Source organism: Pristis pectinata, chromosome 17 (genome assembly GCF_009764475.1).
Source record: "Pristis pectinata isolate sPriPec2 chromosome 17, sPriPec2.1.pri, whole genome shotgun sequence".
NCBI classification, from domain to species: Eukaryota; Metazoa; Chordata; class Chondrichthyes; order Rhinopristiformes; family Pristidae; genus Pristis; species Pristis pectinata.
The window spans coordinates 3,403,695-3,421,289 of NC_067421.1; the positions used below are offsets into that span (position 1 = coordinate 3,403,695).

General features: G+C 54.7%; 1 pseudogene; it reads left to right on the forward strand.

Annotated features, from left to right (window-relative positions):
* The first annotated feature begins 4,068 nt into the window (after window positions 1–4,068).
* On the forward strand, window positions 4,069–16,060 carry LOC127579591 (ubiquitin carboxyl-terminal hydrolase 5-like; annotated as a pseudogene).
* Window positions 16,061–17,595: the final 1,535 nt, after the last annotated feature.

The following is a 17,595-nucleotide window of genomic DNA, read 5'->3' on the forward strand; positions in this document are numbered from 1 at the left end:
GTCTTCTAGCGGAAAGCGAATTCTGAATCCACACAGCTCGATTCCCTGTATCCCATGCCTCCTGGCTGTCTGAATAAGCCTTCCATGAGGAACCTTATCAAAAGCCTTACTAAAATCAATGTACACCACATCCACTGTTCTACCTTAATCAATGTGCTTTGTCACATCCTCAGAGAATTCACTCAGGCTCGTGAGCCACGACCTGCCCTCACAAAGCCATGCTGACTGTCCGTAATCAGTCTATGCTCCCCCAAATGCACATAAATACTGTCTCTAAGAATCTTCTCCAGTATTTTGCTCACCACTGAAGTTAAGGCTCACTGGTCTGTAATTCGAAGGGCTATCCCTACTCACTTTCTTGAACAAAGGAACATTTGCCACCCTACGATCATTTGGCACTTCTTCTGTGGCCAGAGGGTACGCCACGATCGTCGCCAAAGGCGCAGTAATCTCTTGCTGAGCTTCCTGGAATAACCTTGGATATATCATGTCCAGTCCCGATGACTTATCTATTCTAATATCTTTCAAAAGTTCCAGCACATCCCCTTTCCTCACATAGACATGCCCTAGCGTATGTTGTGCGTCATCCTCACAAATGTCAAGGTGTCTCAACTGGTGAATACTGAAGCAAAGTATTCACTGAGGACCTCTCCTACCCCTTACGACTCCAGGCACGTTTTCTCTTTCATCCCTGATCGGTCCTACCCTCACTCTAGTCATCTACCTATTCTTCACATACGTGTAGAACGTGTTGGGGTTTTCTTTGATCCTACTCGCCAAGGACTTCTCATGCTCCCTTATAGCTCTCCTAAGTCCATTCTGAAGTTCCCTCTTGGCTATCTCGAAACTCATCCAGAGTCCTGCCTGATTCATGCCTTCTAAACCTTAGGTCAGCTTCTTTCTTCCTCTTGACAATATATTCTATGTCTCAGGTCAACCACGGTTCCTTCACTCTACCATCCTTACCCTGGCTCAATGGCACAAACCCACCAGAGCCCCATGATATTACTCCCTAAACAACCTCCACAATTTCATTATGCACTTCCCCAAGAACATCTGTTCCGAATGAACGCTCCCAAGTTCCTGCCTCATAGCATCATAATTCCCCCTACCCCAAGTTAATACTTTCCTAAATCAGAGGGGATCTTATGGAAAATATTACGTACCAGCAACAAAAGAAACACACCGAGTTATGTATAAGTGTTAGAAACTATTTTACTAATAACTACTTATAATAATAAGAAAGGGAAAAAAGGAAGTGTTAGAATGTTAAAAGTAAATCTGTTAGAAATTAAACGTTAACCCCACAACTAAACCCGAAGTAATGTGTGGCAAATTCCCAAACTCCAAGTCCAGGAATAGTTCTCAAAGTTCAGTTCAGCAAGCAAAAATGTGAAACATGAGCAAAGATTTTGGCAAAACCACCGTTGCCTGAAGAGAAAATGTAGAGAGAATGTAGACATGACGAAATCCAAATGTTCCACAATGGAACCTATACGACATCTCAGTCACTGATGATCTCCATTGCTTTGTTTCGAGGTATCTGTCACCCCGAAAGGCTTTCGAGAAATGGCCGTCCACACAAATACTTGTTTCCTTCTCCAGGTTAACGGAAAAGTGGACTCCACTGGATTATTCCAAAAATCTGTACGTGGATTGTAGTGACAGACACAGTTACTGTTCTTCGTCCATCGATACAGAGACCAGCAGGCAGGTGTTTCTCTCCCTCTCTCTCTCTCTCTCTCACTTCTTAGTGGCTCTAAAAACGTTATCACGTCATTCATTCCTGTTGTTGTCGTAATCACCACACACACACACACACACACACACACACACACACACACACACACACACACACACACACACACACACTACTGTGCTATTTCTTAAATGGACATCAACCAAATAGTAACTTAATCCGTAACAAAACATACAGTTGTGAAAGGAACAGAGAAGATAGAGGCAGGAAGGTTGTTTCCACTGGTAGGTGAGACGAGAACCAGGAGACACAGCTACAAAATTGGGGGCAATATATTTCGGATGGAAATGAGTAGAACTTTCTTTTCCCATAGAAAGGTAAATCTGTGGAAATCCCTGCCCAGGAATAAGTGGAGGCTTCCTCATTAAGATAAGATAGTTTTGAAGATATTTATTTATTAGTCACATATACATGGGCACACAGTGAAATGCGACTTTTCACGTTACTGAGAATATGCTGGGGGCAGCCTTCAAGAGTCGCCACACTTCCGGCGCCAACACAGCATGCCCACAACTCCTGACCCGTACGTCTGTTTGGAATTTGGGAGGAAACCGGAGCACCCGGAGGAAACCCATGCCTACAGACGGAGAGAACTTACAGACAGCGGCGGGAATTGAACCCGGGTCGCTGGCTCTGTAATAGTGTTGCGCCTGCGTGCTGTATATTTAAGACTCAGATCGAGTTTTGAATAGCAGGGGAATTAACGTTTATGGCAAAAAGCAGGGAGGTGGATCTGAGTCCAGGGACAGATCAGCCATGATGTTTTTGATTGGCGGAGCAGGCTCGATAGGCCGGATGTCCTCCTCCTGATCATATTTCTTATGTTCCCATGTAAGTGACCCACCCACAACCCATTTCAGAGCCAGCATTTGTGATGGTATTGGGTGCACAGCCCGGGAGCTCTAAACTTCACAAAGACTCTAAGCCCTATCTGGCATAACATCCACGAATACCCTCACTATGGGGAGATTATACTGTGTCAACCTATACTTCAAGGCCGAGTTTACTTCACCACTTTCCTTTCGACGGAAGGGTCTAGCTGCCAATAATCGCTATTTAGAGCGGTGGCTCCCCCCTCCCAACCAAGGAGGAGATACTTCTAACTAACGAAGCAGTCTGAACATAGTTTATTAACTCCAGTAAACAATTCTTAACAAAGATTTGTAACTGAGAAAGTAACTTCTAAACACAATTCTTCCAAGCCGAAAAGTCAAACCAACAGGTTTCAGAGGAGCAAGTCGTCCGTTACTGAGGAATGAATTCTAGGTCTTCTTTCTGTAACCTCTTCTCTCTGTCATTCGCCCCGTACCCTGACTGCCTTCTAACACTGAGACTGCCAGCTGGCATTTCTCAGGCCAGTCTTTAATTAGGACAGCATGGATCCTTTCGTTTCTCTTGATTGCGTCATAGTTTAACGAGGCCAACGTGGACCCAATTGTTTCTCTTAATGAAGTCAAGATGGTGAGCAAATAATACTAGTTAGACTGTCAACGTACTGAACAACAAGCATCTTGCACGGTGGACAGACTGCTGCTGTGATGAAAAGCTGAGTTTAGCATTGCGCATTGGGCCGCCCCTGGCGAATCCGGAATTGAGCCACCTTAGGGTCACACACAGCATGGAAACGGGCCCTTCGGCCCAACTGGTCTGTACCGACCAAGATTCGCATCTGAGCCAGTCCCATTTGCCCGCGTTTGGCCCCTATCCCTCTAAACATTTCCTATCCATGTTCCTGTCCAAGTATCCTGTATATGGTGTCAATGTACCTGCCTCAACCACCTCCTCTCGCAGCTCGTTCCATGTCCGGACCACCCTCTGAGTGAAGAAATTGCCCCTCAACTTAAACCTGTGCCTTCTAGTTCTTGATTCCCAACCCTGGGAAAAAGTCTGTGCACATTCACCCTATCTCTGCCCCTCGTGGTTTTATAGACCTCTACAAGGTCACCCATCAGCCTCCTACACTCCAGGGAATAAAGTCCCAACCTGCTCAACCTCTTCCTATAACTCAGCCCTCGAGACCCGGCAACATTCTCGTAAATCTCCCTCTGCGATTTTTAGTTCAATAACACGTTTCCTACAACAGGGGACCAAAACTGAATACAATACTCCCAAGTGCGGACTCGCCAACCACACCATGACCTCCCGACTCCTGTACTCAGTGCCATGACTGATGAAGGCCAGCGCGCCAAACGCCTTCCTCACCACCCTGTCTACCAGTGAGGCTGCTTACCCCAGCTCAACGTAGTTACGGAATTCTTGATCTGCGTGGATGGCACGCAAAATAAAAATATTTCACTACACCTCAACGCATGACAATAATATACCGACAAGAGCCTGTCTCTGGGGTGATCAATCCCCGAAAACCTCCGACCTTTGCATACTCAGCGTGTCTCCTGCTAACCCTGTCCTTTTTACAGAGGAACTGCAGGAGCTCGGAGAACCCCAACGTAGCCTCCGCTTCCTGGTGAAGGAGCGGATCAATTGGCTGGTGTCAGGCAAGGTGAAGTACTTCCAGCTGGTCGACTAAATCATGCAGCTGCCTGTTCCGCTGGAGGCTGCAGTCAACAAAGGTGAGCGCAGTGTACGAGATTCCGTCTGTCCGAGAGATAGGAGTCCTTTGGGTCAGGATCCATGTTCTGGGAGGAGAGTGGGCCTGTTTGTGGGTATCCGCTCAGTCTCTCCTCCCCACCCTCATTTTGATCCCACCATAACTACCCTGTGGCATCACTAGCCGTTGCCCAGAATAGCGCTACTTGTATTCACCGTAGAGAGGTGGCGGGTGGCAAAGTAGGGGAAAGGGGTTGATGAGTGGACTTGCCTCGCTCCTGATGCAGTGGGATCATCTTGCCCAATCTGCTTCCGTATTCATTGCTCCGTGGCAGCACTCCCTGGTGTTGCTGTTATTCCGGAGGGTCACATTGAGGTCGCGGGTGGGAGAGTGGGGGAAGGGGTTGAGGCATGGATATCATACTCCCCTGGACCTGAGATCATCTCGCACACTCCGTCTCTGCAGTTACTGCTCCGTGGCTCACTCCCTGGTGTCCGGAAGAGTGCTATTGGTATTCTTGAGGGCCTTGTTAAGAGTTATCAGGTGGGGGGGGGGGGAGATGTGGTTAAAGCGTGGATTTGTCCCGCTCCTGATGCCCTGATCCGGCCCGTTCCAGAGGAGCTGACGGAGTTCGAGAAGCAGAAGCAGGAGGTGGAGACGGAGAAGAGGACAGCCCCGCAGATGGTGCGGGCGAAGATCGCCTTCGAGGCCTTCCTCAACGCCTATTCGGAGTCCGAGCAGCTCGACGACAACTCTGGAGCACCGCCCTCTTGGCGAAGTCTGTGGCCGTCAAGGACGTGACGCGGGAAGGTGGGGGTAACGGTGGGGTGGGGTGGGGAAGGAGGGTCTGGGACTGACCTATCCTCTGCTGGCCCACAAGAGGACCCGGCTCGCCTCGTTCCCCGACTACCGGTGATCCACATCAAGAAGCCACCTTCGGGCTGGACTGGGTGCCCAAGCAGCTGGGTGAGATGTTTCCCCACCTTCAATCTTCCTCATCCCTTCCTCCCTCTTCCTCTCACATCTCCCTCCTCCCCTCCACATCCTCCCCGTTCCCCTTCCTCCTCCTCTACCTCCATCTCCACCCCTCCCACCTGCTCCCCGCCCCCTCCTCCCACACCCTCCTCCACCGCCACCCACTTTTCCCCCTCCACCACCTTCCCTTCAACCTCCTCCCCTTTCCCTCCTCCCCTCCACCTCCTTCCGCTCTCCCTCCTACCCTCCCCCTCCCCCTCCATCCTCCCACTCTCCCTCCTCTCCCTCTACCTGCTCCCCTCATCCCCTTCTCCCTCCTCGCCCTCTCCCACCTCCTCCTCTCTCTCCTCCATCTCTCCCTCATTCACCTTTCCCTCCCTCCTTCCCTACCTCTTTCCCTCCACCTCCTGCCCCTACTACTCCCTCCTCCTACTCCCCTCCTCCCTCTCTCCTTCCTTCCCACTCCCTTCTCCTCCTGTCCATCCGCCCGCTCTCCCTCCGCCCCTTTCCCTTCCCTATCCCTCCGCCTCCTCATCCTCCGCCATCCTCTCCCTCCGTCCTCTCTCACTTCGCCCCCTCCCTCCGCCGTCCTTTCCCTCCACCCTCCTCTCCCTCCGCAGTATCTCTCTACTCCCCACCTCCCCAACCTGCCCCTCTCTCTCACCGCCCCCTCCCACCCCAACCAGTCCCACTCACCTTCCGCCCCCACTCACTCCTCAACCTGCACCTCTCTCACGGCCACTCTGCCCTTGCAGACGTATTGATCGACATGCCAGAAGAGCTGGATATCATCCACCTGCGGGGCAGCTGCTTGCAGGCAGGCGAGGAGGAGCTGTTGGACATCGCCCCCCCCCTTCCGCTGGTCACCCCGGACGAGCCCAAAGGTATCCTTGGTTCTGTGGCACCGAGGATGACTACTCCTTCTCCTTTGCCCTCTCCTCCTCTCCGCCGTTAGTGGGTCTTCTGTCTTTTCCTGCCCCGTTTCTCACCCTCCCCATGAGTAGTGAGGGCTCCATATCTTCTTGGTCTGTGCACATACAAACACGCGAGAGCGCGCACGCACGACACGCACAGACATGCACGCACCCGCACACAGAGACGCACGCAGTCCCAGAGACGCGCGCACACGCCTGCACATATCGACAGACGCACACACTCACAGTGTCAGATCCCTGCACACGCCCGGGGATATTCAGCGGCGGTGTGAATCCTCCCGTGACTCTGTAGAAAACACGAGTTCGCCCGCACCTGGAGGATGTAAAGCGGTATGAAAAGATGCAGAGAGATAGTCATTCTTGTCCGAGGTACCAATAGTCTGTCGTTTGCCTGTGTTTCCTGCGCTGCGCTGTTCTGCGTCCTGTGTTACCGGGACCTCTGGGCTCCAGTTGTAAGGAAAGACCATGCAGACTGGGCCTAGGTTCCCTGGACCGGAGGAGGCTGAGGGTAACATTATCGACACCACCACCTCACTGTATTTTGCCCACGTGCTCTCTGCTTCCTTCCTGTGGAAGAGGTATTTAGATAATACGGTGCAAGGGCCTTGAGGCTGTAGATGCTGAGGTCAAGAGCCCATTTTATCGTGCTAGGGTACAGTTCAATAGTCTTATACCATCGGCTAGAAGCTGTCCTTGAGTCTGGAGGAAACCACGTGCTTCCTTTCACAGGGTGACCAACACCGTACACCGTGCTCCAAGTGTGCCCTCATCAACGACTTGTACAACTACAACATAATGTCCGAACTCCTGTACTCAGTGCCCTGACTGATGAAGGCCAGCGTGCCAAATGCAGTTTTCACTACCCTGTCTACCTGTGACGCCGCTTTCAACAAACTATGTACATGGACTCCTCTGTCCCTCTCTTCCATTACACTCCTTAGTCCCCTACCGTTCACTACAGCACAGTACAGGCCCTACGGCCCACGATGTTGTGCCGACGTTTTATCCTGCTTTAAGATCTATCTAACCATTCCCTCCCACATAGCTCTCCATTTCTCTATCATTCATGTAGCTATCTAAGAGCCTCTTAATTGTCCCTGATGTATCTACCTCCACCACCTCTGCCAGCAGTGCGTTCTACGCAGCCACAGTAAAACTCTAAGCTGGTTTGACTTTCCAAATACATCACCTCAGACCTATCTGTTTCGAAATCCATTTGCCACTCCTCGGCCCACTTCCCTGACTGATCAACATCCACCTGTAATCGACGATAACTTTCTTCACCATAAACAATACCTCCTAATTTTGTGTCATCTGCAAACTTGCTGATCAAGCCTTGTGCATCCACATCGAAATTGCTTGTACAAATAAGGGTCCCAACACCGAGCCCTGCGACACACCACCGATCACCGGCCTCCATTCCGAGAAACAACCGACAAACACCATCCACTGCTTCCTACCTCCGAGACAGTTTTGAATCCACCTAACCAGCTCTCCCTGGATTCCATGGGACTCATCCTTCCAGGCCAGCCTGCCATGCAGAACCTTGTTGATAGCCTTGCTGAAGTCCAAATAGACAACACCCACACCCTACCCTCATCTTCTGTTCTGGTTGCTTCAAAAAAACTCTAAAAGATTCGTCAAACGTGAGTTCTCACACAAAGCCATGCCGACTCCTCCTCATCAGACTCTGTTCATCCAAATTCTGGTAGATGCTCTCCCTCAGAATTCCCTCCAGTAACTTTCCCACCACGGATGTCAGGATGACCGGCCTGTAGTTCCCCGACTTGACCTTGCTGCCGTTCTTAAACAATGGAACATTTGCCAATCTAGAGGAACTTCACCAGTGGCTAACAATGAAGCAAAAATCTCCACAATTTCTTCTCCAGCCTCCCACAAAGTTGGAGGATGTAGGATGCACCTTAATGCGCTGTAAGGCTGTAAATAACTCCTCTCCGGTAATAGGAATGTTCTCCAAATCATCCCCCTTATCTCTTTAGCAACTATAATTTTCTTCTCAGTAAACAGCAAGGAGAAATATTCATTAAAAACCCACCCATCTCCTGAAGCTTGAGATATAGGCGGCCCTGCTGATCTCTGTCAGGGGACCTACTCTCTCCGTGGGCACCCTTTTACTCTTAATATATCTATAGAACCTCTTGTGATTTTCCGAAGCCTTCCCTGCCAGATATATCTCATGCCTTCTGTTTGCCCACCTGATTTCCCTCTTGAGTATTCTTAATCTTTTTATAGTCATCAAGGGATTCGCCTGTTCCTGACCTCCTAAAGAGAATATTTGCTTCTTTTTTCTCATCCAGACAAGGATGTAATGCGGAGGCTTTATAAGGCATTGGTCAGACCAGATTTGGAGTATTGAGAGCAGTTTTGTCCTCCGTATCTAAGGAAGGATATGCTGGCCCTGGAGAGGGTCCAGAGGAAGTTCACAAGAATGATTCCGGGAATGAAAGGGTTAACGTATCAAGAGCGTTTCAGGGTAACAGGGAGAAAGCAGGAGAATGGAATTGAGGGAAATCGGTCATGATTGAACTGTGGAGCACACGTGATGGGTCTTAACCTGTGGACCCGTCCTATTCGTTTCCATCACTGCCTTAAAACTAAGGATCTACCTTATCGCACACTGGAACCGTCTTATAACAGAGGGGTAGAAGCTGTCCTTGAGCCTGGTGGTACGTGCTTTCAGGCTTCTGTAAGTTCTGGCCGATGGGAGGGGTGAGAGGAGAGAATTCCCGAGGTGGGTGAGGGCTTTGATTATGTCGGTTGCTTAACCGAGGCAACGAGAAGTGTGGACAGGGTCCGCGGTGAGGAGGCTGGTGTCCGTGATGTGCTGGGCTGTGATAACAGCTGACCCGACTGCCTGTGTGTGTTGAGTGGCGAAGTGGTTCCGGTTGGGGGGAGGTGGAGAGGGAGGGGGCAGAGATTGGGAGGTGGGTTGATGACTGTCCCTCCTCACTCTCCCACCCTCTCTTGCTCCCTCCCCATCTTTCCACCCCCACCCCTCACCCCATCGCTCCCTCCTCCTGCCTCCCTCCTCTGTCCATTCCCCCCTCTCTCTCTCCCCATCGCTCCACCGTCCCCCACGCTCCATCCCTCCCCTCCCGTTCCGCCCCAGTCCCGGTACTCAATCAGTCGGTGGTGGTTGAGCTGGCGGTGAAGGGCTTCCCGATGGAGGCGTGTCGGAAGCCCGTCTTAGACACCGGCAACACCGGCGTGGGGGCCACCATAAACTGGGTCATGCCCCACCTCGACGAGACAGGTCAGTGTGGGGGCGCCGAGGGCGAGGGACTGATTTCCCTCACCAGAGTGCTGGCCTTCTACACTCCCCGGACAGCCGGACCCTGCCAGTCCATGCCTCCGGAACCCAGACCCCGCCTCCTCACCTTCGGACCGCGCCCCCTCACTTCCTGACTCTCTCACCCTCGATCCCCGGTCTCCCTCACCCCCGACCGTCGAAATCTCTCCCCGCCGTTCCCGGGCTCTTTCTCCTGACCCCCGGAGTCTCTCCCCCGACCCCTGGACTCTCTGCCCCCCGACCCCCGGACTATTTTCCGCAACCTCCTGACTCTCACCCCTGACCCCAGGTCTCTCTACCCTGAGCCCCGGACTCTCTGCCCCCCGATCCCCAGACTCTTTCCCACTCGACCCCTGAACTTTCCCCCACTCGAACCCGGACTGTCTCCCTTCCAACTCTCGGGATCTCTCTTCAGACCCCCGGACTCTCTCCACCCGGCCTCTGGACTCTCTACCCCACGATCCCAGGACTCCCTGCCCCCGACCGCCGGACACTCCCCCGACGCCCGGACTCTCCCACAGACCCCTGGACTCTCTCCACCCGATTCCTCGCCCTCTCTCTCCCTCACCCACCCTCTCCTCGACTCCCTTCCCTCTCTCTCCACCACTCACCCTCTCCCCCTACTTTCCGCCCTCTCTGCGCACCGCTCACCCTCTCGCTCCGACTCTCTGGCCTCTCCCTCACTCACCCCCTCCACCCCCCACTCCCCGCCCTCTCCAACACTCACCCTCTCGCCCGCCTCCTCCCGCAGATTTCGCTCAGCTGCTGATGTTGCCGGGATCCGGCGGCCCTGCATTGGCGGTGACCGGCCCCGAATCTCCATCAGAAGACAGCCTGGCCACCATCTCGTCCATGTGCTTCTCCTGGGACTAGGACCTGTTCGCCTTGAAGGCCATGGTGAGTGTGGGCCCTGCCTGTGGGAAGGGGGTGTGGGGGGCGGTACAGGTGTCCTCCAAAGTGTCTGCGTTCCCTGCACTCAGTCCCGAGGTATCTGCAGTCCCTGTACTCCCATCGACCCGAGGTGCCTGAGGTCCCTGCTGTCCCTCCGTCCCGATGTGTATGCGGTCCCTGTACTCCCATCGACCCGAGGTGCCTGAGGTCCCTGCTCTCCCTCCGTCCCGATGTGTATGCGGGCCCTGTACTCCCATCGACCCGAGGTGCCTGAGGTCCCTGCTCTCCCTCCGTCCCGATGTGTATGCGGGCCCTGTACTCCAACGGTCCCGAGTTCTCTGCTGTCCATGCGCCGTCCGAGGTGTCTGCGGTCCCTGCACACCCCCCGTTCCGAGGTGGCTTCAGTTTCTGCACTACCCCGGTCCCGAGGTGGCTGCGATCTCTGCACCGTCCGGAGGTGTCTGAGGTCCCTGCACTCTCCCCGACCCGAGGTCTCTGCAGTCCCTGCACTCCCAGCGTCCCGTTCTGTCTGCGGTCCCTGCAGTCCCCCCCATCCTGAGGTATCTGCGGTCCCTGACAACCCCTTTCCTGAGGTGTCTGCGTCCCTGCATTTCCTTGTCCCGAGGTGGCTGCGATCTCTGCACCGTCCTGAGTTGTCTGAGGTCTCTGCACTCTCCCCGACCCGAGGTGTCTGCGGTATCTGCCCTCCCCCCGTCCCGAGGTGTCTGCAGACCCTGCACTCTCCCATCCCGAGGGGTCTGCGCTACCTGAAATCCCTCCGTCCCGAGGTGTCTGCGGTTTCTGCCCTCCTCCCGGCCCGAGCCGTCTATGGTTCCAGCACTCCCGTCTGTCCCGAGGTGTCTGCGGTCTCTGCACTCCCCCCGTCCCGAGGGGTCTGCGTTACCTGCAATCCCACCGTCCCGAGGTGTCTGCTGTCTCTGCACCGTCCCGAGGTGTCTGTGGTTCCTGCACTCCCCTCTGTCCCGAGGTGTCTGCTGACCCTGCGCTTTCCCCGTCCCGAGCTGTCTGCCGTCCTTAAACTCCCCCCGTCCTGAGGTGTCTGCTATCCCCGCACTCCTCTCGTCCCGAGGTGTCTGCGATCCCTACACTCCTGCCGTGCTGAGGTGTTAGAGGACCCTGTACTCCCACGGCCCGAGTTCTCTGCTGTTTATACGCCGTCCCGAGGTTTCTGCGGTTCCTGCACTCCCACCGTCACGTTTTGTCTCTGGTCCCTGCATTCCCCCCATCCCTAGGTATCTACGGTCTCTGCCAACCCTTTTTTTTTAGGTGTCTGCGGTCCCTGAACTTGCCCCGTCCTGAGGTGTCTGTGTTCTCTGCACTGTCCCGAGGTGTCTGTGGTCCCTGCACTCCACCCATCCTGAGGTGTCTGCGTCTCTGCATCGTCCCGAGGTGTCTGCGGTCTCTGCTCTCCTCCTGTCTCCAGGTGTCTGCGGTTCCTGCACTTCCCTCTGTCCCGAGGTGTCTGTGGACCCTGCACTCCCATCGTCCCGTTCTGTCTCCGGTCCCTGCACTCCCCCCATCCTGACGTATGTACGGTCTCTGCCAACCCCTTTCCTGAGGCGTTGCCTGCACTCCCCCGTCCTGAGGTTTCTGCGTTCTCTGCACCGTCCTGAGGTATCTGTGGTCCCTGCACTCCCCCGGTCCCGAGGTCACTGCCGTCTCTGGTCTCCTCCCGTCTCCAGGTGTCTGCGGTTCTTGCACTCCCCTATGTCTCGAGGCGTCTGCGGACCCTGCGCTGTCCCCGTCCCGACGTGTCTGCATCTCTGCACTCCCACCGTCCAGAGGTGTCTACGGTCCCTGCAGTCCACCGTCTGAGGTGTCTGCGGTCTCTGCACTCTCCCCGTTCCATGGTCGCTGCCCCTCTTAACATCGGTCTACCACCCTCAGGGCTCTCCACCCTTAACACATCGCCCCTCTCCGCTCTCCCCCTCCCTCCTAACCCCTATACAACCACTACCCTCCCCCTCCTCCCACTGCCCTTTCGACACGCCCCTCTCCAGTCTCCCCCTGTGGCCCCTCTCCGCCCTCCCTCTTCGCTACTCAGCACCCCCCTCCACACTCCCCTGCCGTCGCTCTCCACACTCCCCCCTTACCTCTCCGCCCTACCCCCTGGCCCCACTCCACCTTCGACACTGTCAACCGTCACCTACTCCACCTTCATCCCTCTCCACCATCGCCCCTGTCCAGAATTCGCCTCTCGACTCCACACTCCTCCTTCTCTACCCTCTCCAGGTTCCCCCATCTTGTCCATCTCCCTCCCCCACCTTATCCATCTACACCCCATCCATTTCCCCCTTCACACTCTATCTCCCTCTCCTCCATTCATCTCCTCTCTTCCGTCTCTCTCTTCCTCCAGACATCAGCACCCTCCTCCCTCCATCTTCACCATCCTCCATCCATCTCCCCCTCCTCGCTTCATCTCCCCCTCCTCCCTCCATCTGCCCCCTCCGTCTCACTTGTCCTCCCTCCATCTACCCCCTCTTCGCTCCATCTCCTCCTCCGAAATCCATTTCCCCTCCTCCCTCCATCTTACCCTCCACCATACACCTCACTCCTCCTCCTTCCATCTCCACTCTCCTCCTTCCATCTCCCCCTCATTCATCCATCTCCCACCTCCTTTATCCATCTTCTCCATCTTCCATCTATCTCCACCCTCCTCCCTCCATCTCCCGCTCTTGTCTGCATCTCCCCTTCTCCCTCCATAAAACACCGGTCCTCCATCCATCTCCACCCTCCTACCTCCATTCCCCCATCCATCTCCATCTCCCCCATCTCCCCTGCATCTCTCCCTCGTCCCTCCATCTGCGCCTTGTCCATCCATCTCCCCGCTCCTCTCCACCTCACCATCATCCATCCATTTCTCACCTCCTCTATTCATCTCCTCCATCCTCCATCCATCTCCATCCTGTTCCCTCCATCTCCCCCTCTTGTCTGCATCTCCCCTTCTCCCTCCATCGAACACCCCGTCCTCCATCCATCTCCATCTCCTCTCCCTCCCCTACATATCTCCCTTGTTCCTCCATCTGCGCCTCTTCCCTCCATCTCCGAGCTCCTCTCTCCCTCCCTATTCCCTCACTCACCCTTCCTCCCTCCATCTCCCCATCCCTCCATCTCCCCACTCCTCCCTACCTTCCGCTCTTCCAGCCATCTCCCCCTTCCTCCATCTATCCCTCCTCCTTCCATCTACCCACTCCTCCCTCCCTAACCCATCCTCCTTCCATCTAACCCCTCCTCCCTCCATCTAGCCCCTCCATCCATTTCGATTCTTCTCACCGTTCCTCCCTCCATCTACACCCTCCATCTCCCCCTACTCAATTAATCTCCCCTCCCTCCATATCCCACTCCTCCCTCCATCTCCCTCCTGCCTCATTCCCCACTCCTCCGTCCATCTCCCCTCCTCCGTTCATCTCCTTCTCCTTCCACCAGCTCCCCCTCTTCCCTTCAGCTCCCACCTCCAGCCTCCATCTCTCCCCTCCTCCCTCCCTCTCTCGCCGCCTCCCTCCATCTCCTTCTCCACCTTCCATTCCTCTTCCTCTCTGCATCTGCCCTTCCTCCCATCTCTACCCTCCTCCCTCCCTCCCCTTCTCCATCTCCCGCTCTTCCTTCCATCTCCTCTTCCTCCCTCCATCCACTCCTCCCTCCATCTCCCCTTAATCCATCTCCCCTACTCCATCCATTTCCCTCCTCCCTCTCTCCCCCTTACTCTCCCACCCTCTCCCCCTCATCTTGCCCTTCACCCTTCACCTCCATACCATTCCCCCACCCATACCAACCCCGTCTTGCCCATCTCCCCCTCCCCACCTCCTCTACCCAGCCCCTTGTTCCTCTTCTCCCTCGCTCCCCATCCCTCTATCCCCTTCACCCCTCGCTCCCCTCCCCCTCGATCCCCTTCACCCTTCCCTCTCGATCCCCTCAACTCCTCGATCCCTCTCCCCCTCGAACACCTTCAACCCTCGATCTCCTTTCCCCCTCGCTCCCCTTCACCCTTCTCTCACCTGACCCCTGGCTAAGCTTCTCCCGGCGATCTCCTTCACCCCTCGCTCCCCTCACCCCTCGCTCACCTCAGCCCAGAACCCCTTCGCCCCTAGATCCCCTTTACCCCTCGATACCCCTCAATCTCGATTTCCCTCGATCCCCCTCGCTCCTCTCACCCCACCTCCCCATCACACCTTCGCCTCGCCCTCTCACCGCTCCCACCGTCTTCTCCCGTTCCCTCACTAATGGCCCCGCACACTCCCTCCCACTGCCTCCCCGTCCACCATCACTAACTCACTTCCTCGCTCTCTCTCATTATCATTCTCTCTCACACACACTCGCTCACCGTCTCTCTCGCACTCTTTCCCTTTCTCTCACACTCTCTCTCTCCCTCTCTCACTCTCGCCCACTCTCTCTTACACACACACATACACTCTCTCTCTCTCTGTCACTCTCTCCTTCTCTCTCTCCTACGCTCTCTCCTTCTCTCCCTCTCTCTCACTCCCTCACACTCTCTTTCTCTCTCTCATCCTCTCCCACTATTTCTCCCTCACACACACCCTCACACAACTTCTCACACTCCCTCACCCTCTGCCTCTCTCACAGAACAACAGCCTGGAGCGAGCGGTGGACTGGATCTTCAGCCACATCGATGACCTTGACGCGGAGGCAGCTATGGACGTGTCTGAGTGGCGATCGGCAGCCGACTCCGTCTCTGAATGCACGCCCACAGAACCCAATATACGCGAGGGGCAGGGCAGTGAGGAACTGAGTTTGTTCACACCACCTCTGTGTGTGTACTCACGCCTTGTGTGTACGCACACATCTCAGCACCGTACCCTGTGTACTGAAGCCTGGTGTGTACACACCCCTCCCCACCGTCCCCCGTGTACTGGTGTCTGGCTTGTACACACCATTCCCCCGAGTTTGCTGTGTACTGGTGTCTGGTGTGTATACACCCCTCCCCACCGTCCCCCTGTGTACTGGTACTGGTTTACACATAACTCTCCTAACACAGCCTACATGTGTACTGATGTCTGATGTGTACACACGCGTCCCCACTATCCCCCTGTATACAGGTGTCCGGTGTGTACAGATCGCTCCCTACTGTCCCCCTGTGTACTGGCGTCTGGTGTACACACACCTCTCCCAACACCGCCTGCCTGTGCATCCACGGATCGTCCCATCCCACTGATGTGCTTCCTTCTGCCTAGTACCAGTTCTTCGCCTTCATCAGTCACATGGGGATAAAGACCGTGTGTGGACACTACGTGTGTCACATCAAGAAGGAAGGGAGGTGAGTGCGGGCAATCCACCCCTAGGCGTACCCCCACACCCTCTCTGACCTCCCCTCTCTCCCTCTTTCTGTCACTGAACCCTCGTTATCATCCTGCTCTGCAGCACGCCTCTCTCCCCATCACACCCTCCCACTGATCTATACCTCTCCCTCTCTCCACATCACACTCCTCACTCTGCTCTACACTTCACCCTTTTTCCCCATCGAGCTCCTCCCTCTTTCCTCCCTCCTCTCTCTCTTTCTCTCGTCCACACAGCTGGGTGAAATACAATGATCAGAAAGTCTTTGCCTCAGAAAAACCGTCCCGGACCTGGGCTACGTCTACTTCTACCAAAGAGTCACAAGCTAAGGAAGCTCCAGCCACTTCTTAATTATAAAGACCCAGAAGAAAGACTGGCATCGCCAGGGACATGGTACGTGATGGGTGTGGGGGGAGGGAGAGGGGAGGGGTGAACTGTGTAACTTTGGAAATAAATTGGTGAAACAGGATCAGTGTCGGGACTGTGCGGTCTGTCTTAGTGTCTGGAACAAACGTCGGCGCGATGGGGGAGATTCCAAGGCTAGGACCACACTCCTCAGAGAGATCGGACAACCTATCCCGGGAGTAAGGTTATTATCAAATGGTCCGCACAGAGGGAGATTAGACAGTAGTCTCGGGGGAAGTTTGTACCAGACGCCCCACACTACGGAGGGTGTTTGAAACTGCTGGTCCTGGGGCGGAGGTAGCACTAGATGGCCCGCACTACGGAGGTGGATTAGGATTACTGGTACCATGGCCGATCCCCACTGCGGAGGTGGATCGGAACACCCTGGTCCCCGTGAGGAACTTCTACTTGACCTGTCCCCACTGCGTGGGGAGATGGGACCATTGGTCCCAGGGTGGGGCCTGCACCGGACGTTTTCCACTGCAGAGGGAGACAGGACCATCGGTCTCAGCGTGGAGCCTGCAACGGACGGTCCCCAATGCGGAGGAAGATGGAAACATTGGGGAAATATGACAGGTATCACGGAGTTGGGACAATCCGCCCGGGACTGACACCTGTGAGATCAGACGGTGAGTGAGGAGCTGGAACCTGGACTGGGGGCACTATTTACGCCTCTGGGTTGTGCTCATGGGTGGGGGGCGGCTTTACGAATGAGCTGAAGCACTTAGGTGACCGGATATTTCACTGAGCTCTTTACCTGCTCCCTAAACTTGGACTGAGTCACCGCGTAAATAAACGTGTTCGTGCAGCAGCTGAAATTTCTCAGCAAAAACCCAACTTGGTGGAAGATCCACTGGGAGTCATTCCGACCTGCTGATGTTCCTATGATCTTATAATCGAAGAATTCGACAATCACAGTCAGCCACAGGAGGATGAAGCTGCCGGAGAGGGTGAAGAGTAAAACCACAGACCTCCTGCTCTCCATCTCCGGGTCACTGCGGTTCTCCCACTTTCTCTGACCCCTCAGCTCCTCACGGACCCGAATGACCACTAAGATGTGCCGGACTGTCAGAGCGTTGAGCAGCAGAATTACAGCGAAAGGGAGCAGTGGCATTAAAACTAAGTAGATGCAGTCATGTCCCACCCACCCGGGGTCAGTGTAATAGCTGTCCATTAACGCACAGAACCATGCTACGTTGTCAATTATCTCTCTGGGTTCCCGTGTGAAGTAGCGGGGAACGTTTTTCAGACACAGCCGAACGCCGGTTGTTGTCAGAACCACAGCCGCAGTTTTCCCGGTACAGTATTTTGTTTTCAGCTTCTGGCAACAAATAGCGACAAATCGATCAAAGGTGAAAGTGACTGTGAACCAGACAGAACAATCATTGGCTGCAATCCTCAGTGCAAGAATAAAGCTGCACACAGGGGTGAGGTCCAAAAAATTCAACGGGAAATAATG